At 50.1% G+C, this 18,739-nt stretch overlaps 1 protein-coding gene across 6 annotated transcripts in view; it reads left to right on the forward strand.

Annotated features, from left to right (window-relative positions):
* The window catches only part of LOC149327230 (atlastin-1-like), an 87,512-nt gene that overhangs the window by 11,729 nt on the left and 57,044 nt on the right, over window positions 1-18,739 (forward strand). For 2 of the 6 annotated variants that reach the window (XM_089562983.1, XM_089562982.1), the window contains exon 2: window positions 16,654-16,727. The exons of 3 other annotated variants lie outside the window; for them this stretch is intronic. The gene's annotated coding sequence lies outside the window, so the exon portion shown is untranslated. Of the gene's footprint in view, window positions 1-16,147; window positions 16,244-16,653; window positions 16,728-18,739 lie in introns of all 6 variants that reach the window. One more of the 6 variants, XM_089562984.1, reaches the window with a different exon arrangement.

Genomic DNA, 18,739 nt, shown 5'->3' on the forward strand with positions numbered 1-18,739 from the left:
TGTGGAGGGCTAGTGCTAGCCACGTGGTAGACGATGCATCGGAGGGCGTCAGGCTCGGATGCGTAATATATTTGTACGGGAACAAGTTTGCTTTAGTCCAGGGTTGGTTGGTTGGTTTATGGGGTTTAACGTCCCAAAGCGACTAAGGCTATGAGAGACGCCGTAGTGGAGGGCTCCGGAAATTTCGACCACATGGGGTTCTTTAACGTGCACTGACATCGCACAGTACACGGGCCTCGAATTTCTCCTCCAAAGAAATTCAGCCGCCGCGGCCGGGATCGAACCCGCGTCTTTCGGGCCAGCAGCCGAGCACCATAGCCACTGAGCCACCGCGGCGGCCTTTAGTCCAGGGGGATCTGCTTAACACTGCACATTTTCTCAGCGGCCGCTAAGGTTGGTAAGTTCACCGTGATAGTGTTGGAAGGGCGATGCGCGACAAATCCACAATACTTAGACGAGCCCAGAACGTGATCAATAGTGGCCTTAACATAACAGGAAGGGATGGCAGTTATGTCAAAACGCAATGCAGGCTTGATGTTGACGCGGAACAGTTTTGGAGTCGATAGAAGCGCACCTCAGGCGCTACTCAGCGGTGGTTGCTGTTGGGGTGGCAGGGAATCAGTCGGTTCAGTCGGTACGGGTGGCCTTGGTTAGGAAGACACAACTGGTTCTACAGGCGCAGTTCCTTGCGGCAGCTGACGAGGTGTCAGGGGCTCAGCCGGTACTGCTGACCTTGCAAGGCGAGCCGCAGCTGGAGCCAGGGGCACAGTTGCTTGAGGCAGTGCGAGAGGCACGGGGGCGATAGTGCAGTCCATGTCACAAGTCGCAGAGTCGGAAGACTCTCAAGCGGGCAAGTCCATAGCCGCCGAAGTTCGCACTGACGTGGAGGCAGCAGGCGGCCGCGTGGCTGCCACCGATGAAGCCGAATCCATGCCACAGGCGCGCAGCGCGACCTCGCTCTGCAGTGCCGAGCTAAGCCTACCTTGCGTCTGGGGTTATCGGTTAGGTTTTCGTACTTGAGTTGTCGCCCACCTTGCCGGATATCTGTCCGTCCACAGAGGTGTCCTTGGCCTCCGGTTCCACAGAAGGCAGCTCGTAGCCTCCAGAAGATGACCGTGAACCGGAGAAACAAGAATTAAATACGGAGCTCAGAAAAAACACCGTTTACCACTGTTCTGCGATGTGCCTATTGCTAACATTAGTGACTGTCGCTCCAGCATAATGCTACACACTTCCCTTCAAGTGTCTGTTTTTGTCGCAGGTGTTGGGGTTTATTTTGAAGAAAGCCTGTTCCCTTTCATCTAACTGACATCTTCCAGTTCTTTTCAGAGCCAGTTATAGCTCATGTCCCACTATACGGATAATCGCCTGGGTGTTGTGTTAAATTTGCATGCCCTTTAAAATGTTTCTCCTGAAATATCAGCCGCCAGCTCAAACCTCTTACTTTTTCCAGAAAAAGTGTGTTCGGCATTCCTTTCGTTGCGTTTGACTACGTCCGTACTCTTGCATCTTAACGTTGTTGATCGAATATGTACTGCCTCGATTTTCGCGTAACGCCTTAGAATTTGTACATTAGAATATTTGTTTCCTTGCGACCTCCATTAGGTCATTCGGCTGCAGTATTTTTGAAGTAAAGAAATGAAAGTGGCATCAGCTCACTTTATTTTTCGTCGCAATATTGCAGTAACCGATTAATTTTCCCTCCAACCCTACAATAATGAGGATAGTCACCTTTCTTTTCTAACTGCCAGCCCCAAGCGATGTCATTGTTAGCGTGTAAAGCACTTGTTTAGGGTAAGTTTCGAATCTACGAGAGGAATAAAACGCGCATAGTGAACAGTATTTTGGCGTATGTGGGTTAGATATCGCGCTTAGGAATCGCTACAGGCTGATACGAGATAAACTTATGCAATGGTTGATTTGTATAGACCTGTGACTTATGAAATATTTTGTTTGTCAATGCCTAATGACTACGAATAAGAGAACGGCAGTTTTTTTTTAATTCCGGAATACATTCAACGGCTATGTTTCCACCTCCCATTTCTACAAAAATTCGTCTGTGTGGCTCCCGACGCCCGTGCTCCAGCCTCTATAACTTGCATAAGTACAGAAGGTGCTGCATGAACCTGCTTCAACAACTCCGCCTTCCTGTTTTTACGAGTTAGCATTAGCGTTAATTAAAAGTGAACATATTCCGCGGGGTTTTAAATTAGCACCTGCAAAAACAAATGTCCGACTACATATATGCACGGCATCACAAAGGGGAGTGTTGTACTGAAACGAGGAGGCAGAGACAGCATATACCTAAGGCCCTTCGTTCCCTGATTGTATTTTTTCCAGAATTCGCTGGTAAAGAACGTGCGATACATTTACCACAAATTCGGCTATAAACCTGGTTATAAGGTTCAAGGTTCAAGGTTTATTTTTCGTGAGGTACAAGGCTGCGGAGAAGGGAGAAAAAGCGGCTTGACGAAGCTCCGAACACCTACGTCGCTTCAGTAGCATTTGGGTGGGGAAAAAAGAAAGGAAAACGAGACATGGGGCAGAAAATGCAATGGCCAGCACTTTTGGCTCCTCTCAATACAGAAACTATATTGCAAGGAGCCAAGTTCCCAAGTAGCCGAATAAGCACGAAGTTCCACAATTTGGGATGCATCACGTGATATATCATAATTAGCAGGGGGGTAATATTCGGATATGAATTCTTACATTTGCACATTGTTTTGTCAATATGAAAATAGCAGGTTGCACTGCAAACCTTCTACAAATTCAGAATTTATTTCTTTTTTCATTTCAAAGATTCCGCACCGCACGTTATCATCATCTACTGCGCAGCACTTCTGCGTCTGTGAAACACATATCTGCATTTGTTTGTACACTTTGACATTTTTTCAACTTCAATGCGGTCAATTTAAATGCAAAAGACATTTGAAGCAGGACGTCGTTGGCGTAGGCAGCACTTGGTAGAGTGATGCCAGTAAGAAGCCTGGTCAGTACCCTCGTACTTGCTGCTACCTTCCGAAACGTACTGTTCAAACGTGGTCGCAGATTAAACACCGTCACAAATAAAAAGCACTAAAAAAAGTTTAAAATACGCGCTTTACTTAGACCACCCCTGTGGATGTCCATACGAGATGACCGCTGCATGTTGGTGTCTGCCGCTTTGTCCGCTCGCAAACGTCCTCCTAGAGAACTTCTTTCGCGAAGAAATCGGATTTAACCTTATCTGTGCATATGCCACCAGATGTCGCCCAGTGCCCGAAGATAGGTCAGGGGGTGTTAGAACGCGCAGCTAGAAAAAGAAATTGAACGAAGATGACCCATGTGCAGTGTGTGGTCGATCTGCGGAAACAATTGGACACCTCAAACTCAAATGTTATGGTATCCATCCGGAAGTCGATGCAGGCACAGTCACTCTTCCGGAGGCCCTAGGGTTTAAAGATAACAATGGTCATGTAAATAAATCTGCAGTAGAAGTTAGCAAAAAGCGATCGGAGGATTGGTGGCTGAAAAGTTGAGATGTGGCATGAGGTTACAATTTTAGGAAACCGTAGGTAAAGATGATGGCGAATCTTAATGATAATTGCCAACACAGTAAACAAAAAAATAGTAAAGAAAGAAAAGTTGAGCATGGTGGCAATTGCCACCACCCCGTTTCAAAGGGGGCGCTCCTATCCATCCATCTATCCATCCTCGGCGGAAGCCTTCTGCGTCGAGAGCAGTCAGAATTGCTGCCAGAGCGCCAGATGGCGAAATGTGTGGATGTTTTCTGGTGAGTTGGGCGCAGAGCATAGGTCGGCACACTAACCCATATGAGCAGGGACACCTCTCCACTCTCATTGATCTTTATGAGTGTGAGTGCTAGTGAGTGAATGTGACTGTGGGTGGTGTAGTGCCGGCGCGCACATTTCTCTGGCTGGCCTCTCTGGAAACCAGCGCTGCGCGCTCGCCGTCGCTCAAAGCAGGCCCAGACTCTCTCGGACATGTCGCGGCTTACAGCGTGAATCATCCGATACGCCGGCGCCGGGCGCGGACCCTTCCTCCTCCCCTCCTCTCCGTCGGTGCGAACTCCTACGACGCTTCGCGGGCCGTCGCCTCTCGACCATTGGTCTAATTTGAACGGTGGCCAGTGCCGTGACCTGATTGGAGGATTTGAACTGCTGGCTGCCGCAACCGACACCGGCGGCTTTAAAAACGGAGCCGCGCTGAACCCAAGCAGCAGACGGGCAGCAAAAGAGCCATCACGCCGGAGCTACGCTCGCCGCCGGGGCCGCCCTTCTTCGTTGTGCTAGCCCATGGTGCTCTTGGCCCTTGTATCATGTAAAAGCCCTTGTACATACTGTACATAAAAGTCTTTTGACTCACCGTCGCCTCGACCGTTTCCTGGCTCGGACTCCCAGTCCCAACAGTGGATGGCAGCTCCGGGATCGACCGGCGTCAGCTACCTCGGCGCGGTGATTTCCTGATGTTTTCCCCTCAATTCGCCGGACTGCTCTAGCACACGTGATTGTAGTTTAGAGTAGGGCTGTGTGTTTCACTGGAGAGAGCTTTGCTGTTTCGAGCCAAGTCGGAGCGCTTTAAAACGAAAGCTGGTGCAGAGGGAGTAAACGAGGCGTTGTTGGAAAGAATTACTTGCGCGTGTCATACTAGTAGCGCTATAGTAGTGAACGGCCAGAGAATTCTAAGAAAAGTGCAAACTACAAGAGGCTATTGTGCGTGGTGGAGAACTTCAAAGTGAAGGAACTCATCGAAATTTGTGAAGAGTTGGGCATTGATTTGGGCCCCGCAAAACGAAAGCGCGCGATTCTTGAGATCATGCGAAAGGAGAATGTAACGGCTGAGGAAGCCAATGAGGCCTGGGAAGAGATCACAGAACGCTGTGAGCGCGAAGAGGCAGAAAAACAGAAGCAGCTTGAGCGCGAAGAGGCAGAAAAACGGAGAGAGCTTGAGATAAAACGGCATGCTCGCGCTGAGAAACTGATGGACCTGGAGCTTGAAGCGCATCAGATCGGTTTCGAGAGATATAAAGCATTGTCCGTTCTGCATGAGACCAACGGTCGGCAGCCGAGAGACAGGCCGCGGCCCTTCGTAATCGCCGAAGATATGGCGAAATATTTGGCGGAGTTCGAGCGCATCTGCGAGAGAAAGCGCTTTGAGCGGAATGGTTGGGCACAGAAGTTCGTAGCCCTGCATTCTAGCGAAGCATATAACGTTGTAAAGCCCCTGTTGGACGACAGCTTGGCAGACTACGATGAGCTGAAAAGCTTCTTACTGACGAGGTATAACGTGTCACCGCTGGACCTTCGCCAAAGGTACCTGCGAGAGAATAGCACCCTATCGTTTTACGATTTTGCCTACCAGTTTAAAGCCGACGTTTTAGAGTGGCTCGAAAATGCTGAAGGGTCGGAAGATGGTGACACAGAGGTGGAGTGCGTAGCTGTAGAGCAGCCCGGCCAGTGCGGCACAGAGGAAGGTAGTCCGTACGTGGCAGATGTAACTGCTGCTGTAACACTGGGAATTACCCCGCATTCGCCACCCGAGAAAACCTATATACCATCGGATAAGGTCGTCACAGCATCGGACGATGCACATACAGAGCTCTCGCCCATTGAGATATTCGCGGAGTCACCGGAAAGCGGATCTCCTTGCGTGTCGAAAGCAGGAGAAGTTGCCGAACAGGGCAGAGAGGACGTCCGTCTGGACATTAATGAAAACGGCTGCGCCGACGCTAGCGAAGTAAACGAGGACGGCACACCGTGTTGTGCAGCGGGTTCGGCAGAAATGCAGAAACCCGACACTTACGATCAACGGAAGCGGGTGCATGTAGAGTTTGCGGACGCTCAGTTGTGCGTTCGTGTCTCTGGCGAGCGATGCGAAACGAGTCCCGTGCTTTCGCACTGCTCTGAGCTTTGCGATATTCCAGAAAGCAGCTGCAATAGCGAGAACACCGCGACTGAGTGCACAGCCGACCCTCATCCGAAATTGGCTGAAACGCGTCAGGAGCATGAGGAGAGCTGCGTGTCAGCAGTAAAGTCAGTAGAAAACACTGGTTCGTCTGCGCCTGAAGAAACTAAGGTGCTGCACGACAGTGGAGAAGAGAACGTTCCAGACGACATAGGGACGGTAGACGTCAACCCGTCCGAGAAAGATGAGGACGAATGCGCACTCAGATACGCCGAGCAGGAAGAGCGCAGCTTTGAGGAACTTAGTAAAGGCGCCAAAGACAGGCCTGATCTAGGTAGCACATGTGAATTGGCTGACAATCAGAGTGACATTGTCAGAGAACAGGAACCTAGGCGACGAAAGCAGCATGTGCTTCCACCGAAGAAACTGAAAGGAAAGCACAAGATAGGAAGCTGCAACCGGAAGGAAAGTAACGGCCAGTTCAGAAAAGTCAGCTATCACCACGAGGTGATAGACAAACAGTGCTGCCGTCGGAAGGAGAGTAAAGGCAAGCTCAAGAGAGAGAGAGAGCTGTCACCTAAAGACGATGAAAGGCAGGCAAAAGAAAGAGTGGTGCCGCCGAAAGATGAGAGAAAGGCATAAGAAAGACGGGCGCTGCCGAAAAGAGAGAAAGGGCAAACGCGCGAAAACGGGTTGCCACTATCGGAAGCATCAGCTTCAACGACACATGGATAGCAGCAATGTCAGTCACTTCGACAGCCCTGAAACTAGCGTCAAAATCAGACCTAGAGAAATGTGCGAGGCGTCACTATCGCGTAAAGCGAAGCGCATAAGTGTGTCGAGGCACATAGGTCTGGGGAGTATAAACTGCCAAAAGAAATCGTTTAAGCATTCGTGCGGGAAAGTGTATCAAGGCAGGAAACAGCGGTACAAGAGAGCGCTGCCCAAGAGGAGAAAAATTAAGGAGCGGGACAAGTGAGAATCTTGCCGCCAGCACAGAGAGAGAAAGACGTGTAAAGGCACGTTATCTCATTCTCATGCAGGCTCTCTCTTTCCGCTGCAGTCACGGGAGAAACCGCGCTCCCACAGAAAGCGGTACGCGCGCGCAAGGAAAACGCGTGTACGGCTCAAAAGGGGCAAGATTGTACGAGGCCGCAGTGACAGGGTCAAGAAAATTGGCAAGAAACCGTCTAAGCGCTCGGCCAAGCATAGGTATCGCGATGGAAAGCCGCGTGTCCGGATAACTCTATTCGGTAGTCGTGAAATCAAAAGGCCGTGTAGATGCGAACCTCATAGTCAGCGGAGAGGAAAAAAGGTGCGCGAGAAATGGACGACTCGTGGGAGGTCTCACTTGCCACCACGAACAAAGAGAAAGAAAGAACGGTCCCGTCGGAAGCGTTGCGCACTCGCAATTGAACGCCCCAACTGGCGCGCGAAGCGCAAAGAACGGGATAAGTCGTCAATAAGAGAAAACAAATCGTTCTCGTACTGTACTGCCCGTAGAACCTGGAAAGACAAGTACAGAGAGAGAGAAAAGCGCATATACCCCGAAAGAGGCACAGATATTAGCTACCACGGTAGTAGAGAGAGAGAGCAAAGCGCAGCTACAGCGAAAGAGGCTGAGTCATTAGCTTCCGCGGTAACGGGTGTCGTTTAACCGAGTTAAACGCTGACGTGGACGCACTAAGCCGTGTGTTCTAAGCAAGGCTGCCTTCGCCTCCTCGCGACCTATATTTTGTCTCTTCGCGAACAGCTGTTACGTTCGCTCGTAGATCGGGGAAAAATTTGTCCTCATTTGTGGCCTCAGCTGAGTGTTCTTCTGGCCGAGTGATCTCAAGAGAGCGAATTTATTTTGCTTTCATTTCATTCCGAGCGTTTCTTGTGTTTGACACTTTTTTTAGTTAATTACTTTGGAGTTCTTGTATCCCACATGTGTCTCTTGTAGAAGAGAGAACAAAAAGCGGACAGGAATATAGCCAGCAGAGTTTTTTGACTTTGAAGTCTGGTGTTTTGACGGGTGACGGAGGGCACTTGCTCGTGTTGGGTGTTGCCTGTTGTCGGTCGGCTCTTGGCAACATGCAGAACGATCAACGACCGATGCTGAGAAGCAAGCTCTTCCGAAGGACCTAGCGAGGCTGATCCAGTCACCTGGGCGACAAAGCTGCGGAGCAGTGATCCTGTCCTGACGAGCGGGACCTGTTCACGGAAAGGAGCCTGGAGCTACCTGCGGCTGAACACCGGACGAGAACTTCGAGGAGCCTGGCGTACGAGCGCGCCCCGCATCTGAGCCACGCGGAAGTAGCTCGTCTTCGTGGCGCATTTTCTGGCGGCGGTGGTGCTGTAGTGCCGGCGCTCACATTTCTCTGGCTGGCCTCTCTGGAAACCAACGCTGCGCGCTCGCCGTCGCTCAAAGCAGGCCCAGACTCTCTCGGACATGTCGCGGCTTGCAGCGTGGATCATCCTCCACGCCGGCGCCGGGCACAGACCCTTCTTCCTCCCCTCCTCTCCGTTGGTGCGAACTCCTACGACGCTTTGCGGGCCGTCGCCTCTCGACCATTGGTCTAATTTGAACGGCGGCCAGTGCCATGACCTGATTGGAGGATTTGAACTGCTGGCTGCCGCAACCGAGACCGGCGGCTTTAAAAACGGAGCCGCGCTGTACCCGAGCAGCAGACGGGCAGCAGAAGAGCCATCACGCCGGAGCTACGCTCGCCCCTCTTCTTTGTGCTAGCCCTTAGTGCTCTTGGCCCTTGTATCATGTAAAAGCCTTTGTACATACTGTACATAAAAGTCTTTTGACTCACCGTCGCCTCGACCGTTTCCTGGCTCGGACTCCCAGTCCCAACAGTGGCCATGAGTGTGAGTGAGTTGCTTTGAGTGCGAGTGAGGGGACGTGAGAACTTGTGGTCATGAGCATGAGTGCGAGATGAGTGGATGTAACTTTGAGTTGAAATGAGTGATAGTGGGAGTGAGTGCTTGTGAGTGTGAAGTGGTCATGAGTGTGACTGGAAATGTGTGTTAGTGTGAGTATATGTGAGTGGTCGGCGTACATGAGTGATTAGTTTGCGTGAGTGGGAGTGAGCAGTGAGCGGGTGTGGATGTATGTCAGCGGCTAGTTGATCTGGGTGGTGGATACACACGACAGCGAAGCTTGTCTCGTGTCCTCCTATAACAGCGCAAACAGGACAAGGACGACGTAAAGAAACGTAGAACACGAGCGCTGACAACGAACTTAAGTCCCAGTTCGAGCACACGGTGCACATCATGCGGAAGGGTAACCCCTCCTGCACAGTAGACGGCGCTCGCAGTCGTGCCAGTCTTCTTCGGTAGTAATGCTCGCAGGTGTGGCAAAATCTGTTGCCAGATAAAGTCAGTGCAGCTGTCAACTACAGTGAGATGTTCTCTAAAGACCTTCTTGCTTTTGGCAGGGCGTCGAACCAGAATTTTTCCGGGTTAAATCTCGGTTCGGGTTCACGCCTTTCCGGTTGAGTTCCGGGTTCGGCTCCAGAGCGACATTCCGTTCATGTTAGAGCTGATTCGGATCGCGTCGAACTGCTTCAAATATATTCAAACGGTTTGAGACTATAAAAAAATTCTGAAGGTAGATTGTTTTCATTCAACCTTAGTTTGCTGTTTACTTTTCTGTGTGATATCAGTATATATAAAAATGCAAAATTTGCTCAAAGCGAGATGTTCTGACTTTAACCAATTTAATTTACTGACCGCTGCAAAAAGATATAAATTTAAGCAAAAGCAGCGAAATCAAAGGAACAGAAAATTAATGTTCATCGGCAATGTATAAGCTAAAATATATCTGTTTAGGTACATAAGAAGAAAATCTAATGAATTTTCATCTACTATACCCTTCAACTTCAGCAGTTTCGTTCTCCCTGTCGCGCGAGTAATAGGTATCTCCTGAAGCTCGTGCCATTCGGGAATTTCCTCTGCGCAGAGTGAACTTACGCAGGCGCCGTCAGGACCGCCGCATGTGCGTATACTATGAGGGGAATCTACCCTTTATCGGCAGGTATATACAGCCAAGACATCTTTCCGTCACCTCAAAACAGACTTGCCAATCTTGCGAAGAATGTCATTTGGCTGCTGCACCTCCATCGCTCCAACACTCGAATTTCAAATTGCGGCGCCGATCACCTTGGCTTGACTAGGCCAGTAAAGCTTTCGCTTTAAAAGCAGGCTTGGCTTGGTTGGGAGGACTTCGTGGCTGTACAGACACAAATTTGCGATATCTTCGTTGCGACATTGCGTTGTGACACTGTTGGAACTGCTGAATAGATCAAGGAAGAGCGAAAATTCGTTACATAGAAGTCCGGTGACTTTTCTTTGGCGCTTTCAAAGGGAGCTTATGCGCGGAAAGAACTTCTTGGTGCCTTGATAGAGTCTAGCGAATATATCGTGCACTTTTTGTTCACAGACTTGTTTCAGGATTTTATTTTTCCAAAAAGAAAACGACATCTTCCTGGCAGCTGTAGTTGTTAGGTGACTACATGCTCATCTGTCTTTTCTGTTGGTAGTAGTGAGGAAATTTTGTGCTGGTACATTCCATCTTCGCTTTTCCTTAGAATACCACTGCGGCTTCGCCAGAAGGCAGCTGACAAAGGTTCTGATCGGTCATTACTTCCTCTACACATATACCCGCAGCATTACCTACACTTTTTGACGCTGTTGTATTAAAACGATTCCTGCGGAAGTGAACTCAATACACCGAAAAAAACCTTTCTTAGACTTCAAACGTCGACATTACGCGTAAGGACGCCCCATTCAAGGGGATGCTGGTGGTGGAAAACATTTATTTACACATATACTACTGGAGGGTATGCGTGAGCTGACCCAGAGGGGGCCAGCCCTTAGAAGTACTAGGTGGAGGTCCCTAGTTCGGGACCCCAGTGGCGTCGGCCGCCGCCCGGGCTCGCGCGACCAAGGCCCGTGTGGCCTGCAGGTCAGAGCAGCCGAGCAGGGTCAACTCCCAGTCCTCCCGGGTTGGGTTGGGATGAGTGTAGATAGCAGGGTTGGAGGGGCAGGCCAACACCATGTGGTAGATGTCCGAGGACTTCTCCGCACAGTGCGGACAGCTGCCCGAGAAAGAAGGGTCGAAGTGTTTCAGAGCTGCCGGGCACAGCAAAGTATTAGTATACAGGCGAAGCAGAAGCCGCCCCTTCGCCTTTGAGAGACCTTTACACGGGCGAGTATAAAGACCGTGGTCAGATTGATAAAGAAAAACAATGTCTTTGAAGGAGTAAGCGGGAGAGAATTCGAGTTCCTCATCGTCGGGATCGGAGGGGAATGTCCGGTGAGAGAGCGCGCGGGCGGCGGCGTCAGCTGCCTCATTTCCCTCAAGGCCCATGTGAGCAGGAGCCCAAACGATACGCCGGTGCGTGAGGTCCCCGGTGTAGACGCTGTTTTGGAGAATGCGGTAGGCTAGATACGGTACCCAGCCCTGCTCGACCTTCCGATATGCCCCTCGCGAGTCGGAAATAATTGTTTTTCAATTGGAATCAGATGCAGCCAACGCAATGGCGACTCCTCCGCATGTTTATGTAACGGGCTTGGAAAGTAAGGCCGTTCAGTGTTTTGGATTGGTGAACGACTGCGGCCATGTACCATACCCCATGGTGGGGGCCGGAGGCATCCACGTAGAATACGCCGGGTTTCGATACACTTGTGCCGTGATCAGTTAACTGCTGCATGTGCGAGAAACGAGGATCAACTGAACAACACAGATATTTGTGTTGTGCTGTCATGATATGTTCGTTTAGGACATAGCCTGTTTCAGCAGTCACTTAAAAGGACATTGAGGTCACGCCTTACAGCATAAGATTTCTGTCTGTGATGAGAAACCCCGAAATTCCGTGGGAACTTTTCCTGTTAAGAAGACTGTTTAGCGTGTGGGAAAGCTGTATGATTGATAAACGCACACCATCACCGCGTTCTGCGATGTAAAAAATTCAAAGAAGAGTGAAATTAAGCTCAGAACGTGTACTCTGCGAAGTTCTACCTCCTGACTGGTTTTCTTTTCGTGACGCGTGCGCCTTCCGGAATCATGAATAGCAGTTTACGAATACCCTTCAAGAAAAAAGTATATTACAGCTGTATGTTACCGGTACTCACCTATGGGACAAAACTTGGAGGCTAACGAAACGGGTTCAGCTTAAGTTGAGGACAACGCAGCGAGCTATGGAAAGAAAAATGATAGGTGTAATGTTAAGAGACCGGAATCAGGAAGGCTGCGTGAGGGAACAAACGCGGACTAATGGAATCCTAGTCGAAATCAAGTGGAAGAAATGGGCTTGGGCAGGGCATGCAATGCGAAGACAAGATAACCGCTGGTCCTTGAAGGTAACGTATTGGAATGCAAGGTAAGGGATGCGCAACAGGGGGCCGCATAAAGTGAGGTGGGTGGATGGTTTTCGGGGTACGATGGTCGCAGCTGGTAAAGGACCGGCTTAAACGGACAGACATTGGAGAGGTGTTTGCCCTGCAGTGGGCGTTGTTAGGCTGATTGTGATGATCGACTAAGGGTGTGATGGTGGCCTGAGGCCGTATGCCAAGGTCGCTGAACTGGACCCAGTTTAGGTAAGGCAAGAGGAGGTCAGGGAGGTTGCTGATATTCCATGCGACAACAATAAAAAGGTTCTTAGAAGATGGCTGAGTACCCTAAGGCATCAGTAAACGAAGCTTCTAGGCTGCGCCGACCGCAACAGGCTCGATTCTCACTCAGGGTTAGAGTAAGGTAGTTGTTTTCTTTACTGCGTAAGCAGATTAGCCTCCTTTCTAAGAAATTACTGTGGTATGTGCGTGCGTGCGTGTGTGCGTGCGTACGTCTGTCCGTCCTTCCTTCCGTCCCTGCATGCGTGCGCCTGAGCATCTATTGAAGTTTGAGCTTGAGCGCAACACTTCGCATGCCACCTGCTGCAGTGGTGGTGGTGGTGATGGTGGTGGTGTGCGTGCGTGCGTGTGTGTGTGTGTGTGTGTGTGTGTGTGTGTGTGTGTGTGTGTGTGCGCGTGCGTGCGTGTGTGCGTGCGTGCGTGAGTGAGTGCGTAAGACGCCTCCTTGCATGTGACGTATACACTACTAGCCACTCTGTAGGGTCTTGCTTTGGACGCCACCTTCCAGGTGGCGTTTAATTTTCTCTTGGTCTTGGTCAAAGAACGCCAACAATGATGAGCCTCTCGTCTTGGTTACGGTGACCGTTGGTTTCCGTCATGTATTAGTAATAACGAGCCCCTTTTTCCCCTTCTCTTGTCTGCTCAATCGTTAAAGAAGGCCTCGATCATGGTAGTGTTGACGCCGTAGGTTGCATTAAAGTCTCTCTCTCTCTGCGCAGCTTCCGCCCTCACCGTTAAATCATGTTCCTACGTGGCGCTCTTGGTAAAAGACGACGTACTAAGCTCGCCTCCATTGAGGAGGGTGGCGCGGGTGAACACTCTCATGGCTTGGTTACATTGCACTGCGCTACAAATAAGTGCCTCCATAAGCAGAAGATTGTGCCGCTGTCGCCGTAGCTCAATCGGTAGTGCACCGGAAGCGAAATTGAGAGGTAGCTGGTTCTGATGCTACCGGTGGCATGTGGTTGTTTTTCCTTCTTTCTAATGAATTATCCAAAGAAATAATTACCTTATTAGGCTCCTACTGATCAACACCAAAAATTAAAAAAAAAAAGTACATCCCCTATGCTCCTTGGTTTCGGTGACTGTTGGCTTCCGACATGTGCTGCAGCTGGAGGCATATATGAGCCGCCCGTCAGAGAATTCAAGATCCAGCATTTCGAGAACAGCATAACGAAGCTGCCCTGTTGCGGTTGGCATTTACTTTTCTTATAAGCAGAACAATTTAAGCGCATCGAAAACTCAAAATCAATTCAGCGCAGCTACATTTCATTGGAGTAGCATCTTTTTCGGCATTGTCATTAAATCATCCCAGCGGACGCACGCATTGGTTCTTTGTGTAATCGCCATTTTTTTTTCAAGTATCGTACCATTGCTCCATGCCCACCATTCCTTGCTTATTTCCATAGTGTGCAACAAAGAATGTTCGGATTCTTAAAAACAATACGAATTTACTTCTTAGTGTTTTAATAATAGCAATAATATTTGGAGTTTAACGCGTCCAAGCGACGCGAAGTCTATCAGGAACGCTGTAGTGGAAGACTGCAGATTAACGTAGACCAGCTGGGGTTCTTCTAAGTGCGCTCACATCACACAGCACACGCGCGTTCTTGCATTTCTCCACAAGGCGGGGACGTTCCCACAACGCTACGACTGCTCGACTTCGGGTGTTCACACCAAGATAAGCCAGACACTTAATGCGTCATTTCCTTTACTCATAAAACCAATTCAATTTCGCCGCCATCGAGACGCGGCCTCGGCCCCGGTATCCAACGCGCGACGTTGGCATCAGCAACCGAGCACCACAGCTACTGAGCCATTGTGAGGGGTCTTATCCAGTATCTGCATGCTGAGACAAGGAATACCTCCGGAAGTAAATGCTGCACAACGTGGTTGAGTCACTGCTCCTATATGTTTCACATATTTATGGTAGACGACACAAATAATAAGAAGCCACCCTCACTCAGTGCTTTACGAGATAAAGCAGTGCTAACAATTCGTTTAAGGCTGTACGTAAGGATGTTCAACGGGAATATTACTAAACACAAGATTAACGTCAATCTGGCGTACAGTGCATTAGAATTACCGAAAGCACATTGCAGAAACACGAATTAGCTTTTTTTCCTAGACGCGAGACTTCTTTCAATTCCGTTGTCGCATACACTAGAAGCCATTTTCCCACTGCCTGGCGCCGACAACTTTTAGCGCGTAAATGTGCGTGCTGCCACATGTCAGTTTGCTTTAGAAAAAGTACGTCGTGTTGCAAAAACGTCCGGCAGAACAGAGTCCCGAACCGGGTCGGAACGGTTGCTTTGAATTATTCCGGTTCGGGTTCAGTTTCAAGATGGCGAAAAGAGTTTGAGTTCGGATAGGTTCCGGGCAAAAATACGGGTTCGGTTCCGGCTTCAGGTTAAGGTTCGGTTCTGGTTCCAGACCCTGGATTTTGGTGGGGCCACCTGTGGCTTACAGCTGAGGGAGCAAAGCCTCCCGGTGAAGGCAGCCCAGCTCCTGCCACTCGGACCTCATGATTTTACAGATCCTGACGTCATGTCCTTGAGATAGTAGGTAGCCTCCAAACAGGCGGTAGAGTTCGGGTGGTAAAATCTTGTGGCGTATGTAGAACCCGGGCGCTCTGGAGTTGCAGATGGCCGTGGCGATGAGAGGGACAACCAATGCCTTCTTGCCCTCGTCGGGATCATATTGCGATGTATATGCGACTTCATGAAAACTGTGCAGTCATGTTTTCTTCATTCCGTATTTACTTCAGTGTTGTTCCCTGTACGCATGATTTTTCTATTGATTTTACCAGAGGGTTTAATTTGTTCGCACGCCTCTAATTGAAAGGTGCAAGCCAAGGATTGTGCTTGTATCGAATACCTGAAGGTTTCTTGTTGAGCATTTTTTTATTTATTTATCTTTTTTGCAATTGGCAGTAGGACGCAGAAGCGCTCCTTTTTTATGTCGTTAGTACAGCGCCCGGTTTACGGTGCTGTTGCGTTTTTTTTATGTTTTTGACGACCGGGTCTTTTGTGCCTGTGCACGCTTTTATATGTTGTGTGAACGGCGAGCGTCCACCCAGCATTCTTGGTGGGGAGGTGTTAACGTAGAGGCCCACGGCGCCAGTAGCTAATTCCCCCCTTACCGTGTCCGTCTGAAGTCGGAAGGGGTTGACAGGGGTGACACCGCGTCGCGCGCTGGGACGCTCTCCAAGGCCGCGGGAAACGGGGACCAAGGGGTCGGCGACCGTTTCCCATTGAAGAGAGATGAGCTGTCAAGTGGGGATGGGGGACAATAAGGTCGGCCCCTTCTGAAACCACCCGACTGTCGCGTTAAGCGGTGGAGTCCACTTTGCTGGTGCCTCGGAAAGTGCGAATGTTTCACGAAAAGTGCGCGGTCCCCCAGAGTCGGGCTCTGGCGAGCACTGGGCTCCGCCCACTTGTATGTACAGTGCATTTGCAGCGGTATTGGTAGATATTGGGCGAGAACAGAATTGATAAAGCTCCGCCCAATTATCGAAGGTGTTAAAACCCGCTGCGAACAAAGAGCAGGGACGAGCGCGCCGAGTCCCAGTCTCGGCCGCTTTTCTACAGCCCTTCTTTTAAACCGCCTTTTCTCTAAGTGTTTGTCGCCGGACGAGTGGACGAAGGCGTGAAGTGCCCGACGACGATCCGGAGAAAGAAAGTTAACTGGTGCCGTTCCAAGGATGACCAGAGTTGTGAGTTAACTGCCGGCCTTTATCTCCTTGTCTTTTTTGTGTTGTTGTTTTCTTTTTCCTCCTTCCTCCCCTCTTCTACGTCTACAGTATATATTCTAATAACCTTTCCAATAAAACTTCAGTTGTGAGAAGCGCTTGTGTTGTGTCTTCACCTTTTCTATGTCTCGTTTTTCGCTCTACGTTTTTTCAATGCAATTGCTCCGACTAGCCTAGTTTAGCTTACTTGTGCCTTTCTGAGTGGCGGCGTTGTTTTGAAGGCGATTCGCGTTGTGGTCGAGGTTTTCATTTTGTGCGGCGTCGGCGTTTGAGGGGCGGAAACTTCATGCGGCGTGGTCATTGTTGGATCTTCGGTGTTTCGCTCGTGTGAAACCCCCCTTCAGAGGTTGATGTCTTTAGTTTCTCCTACGCAGGCTGATGGTCCTCCCTCGAACCCCGGCTGCATAGCTGGGGCGTCGCGACGCAAAACGCGGGGCTGGCGGCGATGGTGAGTGCGAAAGGCGTTCCGGCATAATTTTTTTTCCCGAGAAGTCTGCCACAAGGCATAAGTTGAAAAGTCGGAGTGGAATATAGGATAAAGAAAGTTAAAATAAGAGGTAGAGCCTTGTTGCGGCAAGGTAGTCGCATAGGCTGCTGGAAAAATCATATTTCATAGTCTACTTCACATAGTGTCCTTCGCGGTTCCATCACAGGTCCACCTCCCTGAGGAGCCGTTTTTCAAAACGGGCTGTCACTGGGCAAGTCCACAGCAGGTGCCCCACATCACAAATGACCTGTGCAGCGCCGCAAAGAGGGCACCTGTCAGTTGCTTGCAGATCTTTATCACGCCACCGATGGCGGACAAATGGGGTAAGAGCCGCCCCTGCGCCAATCCGGCGCACTGATAACTCCTCCTGCCGAGTATAAATACAGGGGAGAGGATGCCAACAAGGAGGAATTAGAGCGCGTGTTCGCTGGCGCAGTGCTTATGAATCAGAAACATGGGACAGGAACATTTCTGGGGGAGAGGGGAAGGTGGCGGGTCGTCTGAAGTGTCAATGTTAGTCATAGCATCTGCTTGAATGTTCTGTGGATCATGAGCACGGCCGCGAATCCATTGTATGCGCACAGGAGACGGGTACTTTACGCAGAGCAGATGAATATATTGTGTAATATGGAACGTGCCTCGAACAGCCTTAAGCTGTTTAAGAGCGGCGAGGGGGTCGGTGTAACGGTGAAGTGCGTTGAATGTGGGAACGAGCGGAAAGGAAACAATGGCTTTGCAAATGGCTTGCAGTTCCATAGCCTGGGCGGTGATTGTATCCGTGGTGCATGTCGCGCGAGAGTTGAGATACAGATGGGAGGGACTGTACACAGCAGTAACTCCCCGCTCTGTAGTATGTGATGCATCGGTATAAACATGCACCCTTGAGGCAGATACACGGCTGATACCGCCAAGGAAACAGTGAGGCGACTGTCTGTAAGCTGACAGTATGACCCCGGAGGGAGAGTTTTTAAACGATGAAGTTGTAAAGAGTGTTTTCGAGCTCAGTTTTCCACCTCCTGGTCAATGAGTTCAGTGAGAATATTAAGTTGGGCGGTCTCCTCGTAATCGTCGATTTTTTGCGGGCATTGGCCGAAACATCGTCGTGGCGCGTCAAAGGGAAAACCACGAAGACCCCAGGCGTCGCATTTCCTGGGGCTTGGGCATCGATCGTAGGTTGGGTGGGCAGGGGCTGGGAAGCGGCGTTGTGGCACAGCTGGTTACGTCGAAGAGGCGGACTTCGGCTGTGTTTGGGCTGGGGACCGCATACTGCTGCGGCGTAGGTTAAGGCTGGAAAGGTGGCGGGTAGCCAAGCCGATGCTGCAATTCTTTGCGGATGATTTCATCAAGGGTCGCAAGTTGAGTGTTGTCGAAAGGTGGTAATAGGGGGCGCAAAGCTTCCTTCAGACCTGTGTTGTGTGCACTGCACGGCAGGCATGCCTGCAGATCGGTCACGCATACCTTCTCTGCAAACTACTAGACTACTACTACTACTACTTCTTTACTACTAGTTGGGCCTACTTTGCAAACTAGTTTGCAAAGTAGGCCCAAGAGTCTGTTATAAAGGAATTTCGAATGACCACTCCCGTTTGGATGCTTTCTCACCAGAGAAATTGCCAGTGATTGGATTCCATTCCAGCCATTTCATTTTTTGTGAGGAAATCACTCCATCTTTTCAAAGATGCTCTTCATTTCTGACGGCGCTAAAAGCATTCATAGTTACCGCTTGACTCCAATGTGTCCATACAGACTCACGGACATATCATTGTGAAGGTAAACTCATTATTGGTACCTAGACACCATGATAGGCGTGCACGCAGGGTTGGGGAGGGGGTGGGGCAGGAAGTGCGCCCCCCCTCCCCCTCCTATCATCAAAGAGGGCGCCAGGTCTACCCTATACCTTCACTCTGTTGGACTTGCTCCGTCATTGTTTATAGTGCAGTGTTAGGGCCATACAGGTTTTTTGACGACACTGG

This window comes from Amblyomma mixtum, chromosome 10, assembly GCF_055824585.1.
Source record: "Amblyomma mixtum isolate Tamu chromosome 10, ASM5582458v1, whole genome shotgun sequence".
Classification (NCBI taxonomy): Eukaryota; Metazoa; Arthropoda; class Arachnida; order Ixodida; family Ixodidae; genus Amblyomma; species Amblyomma mixtum.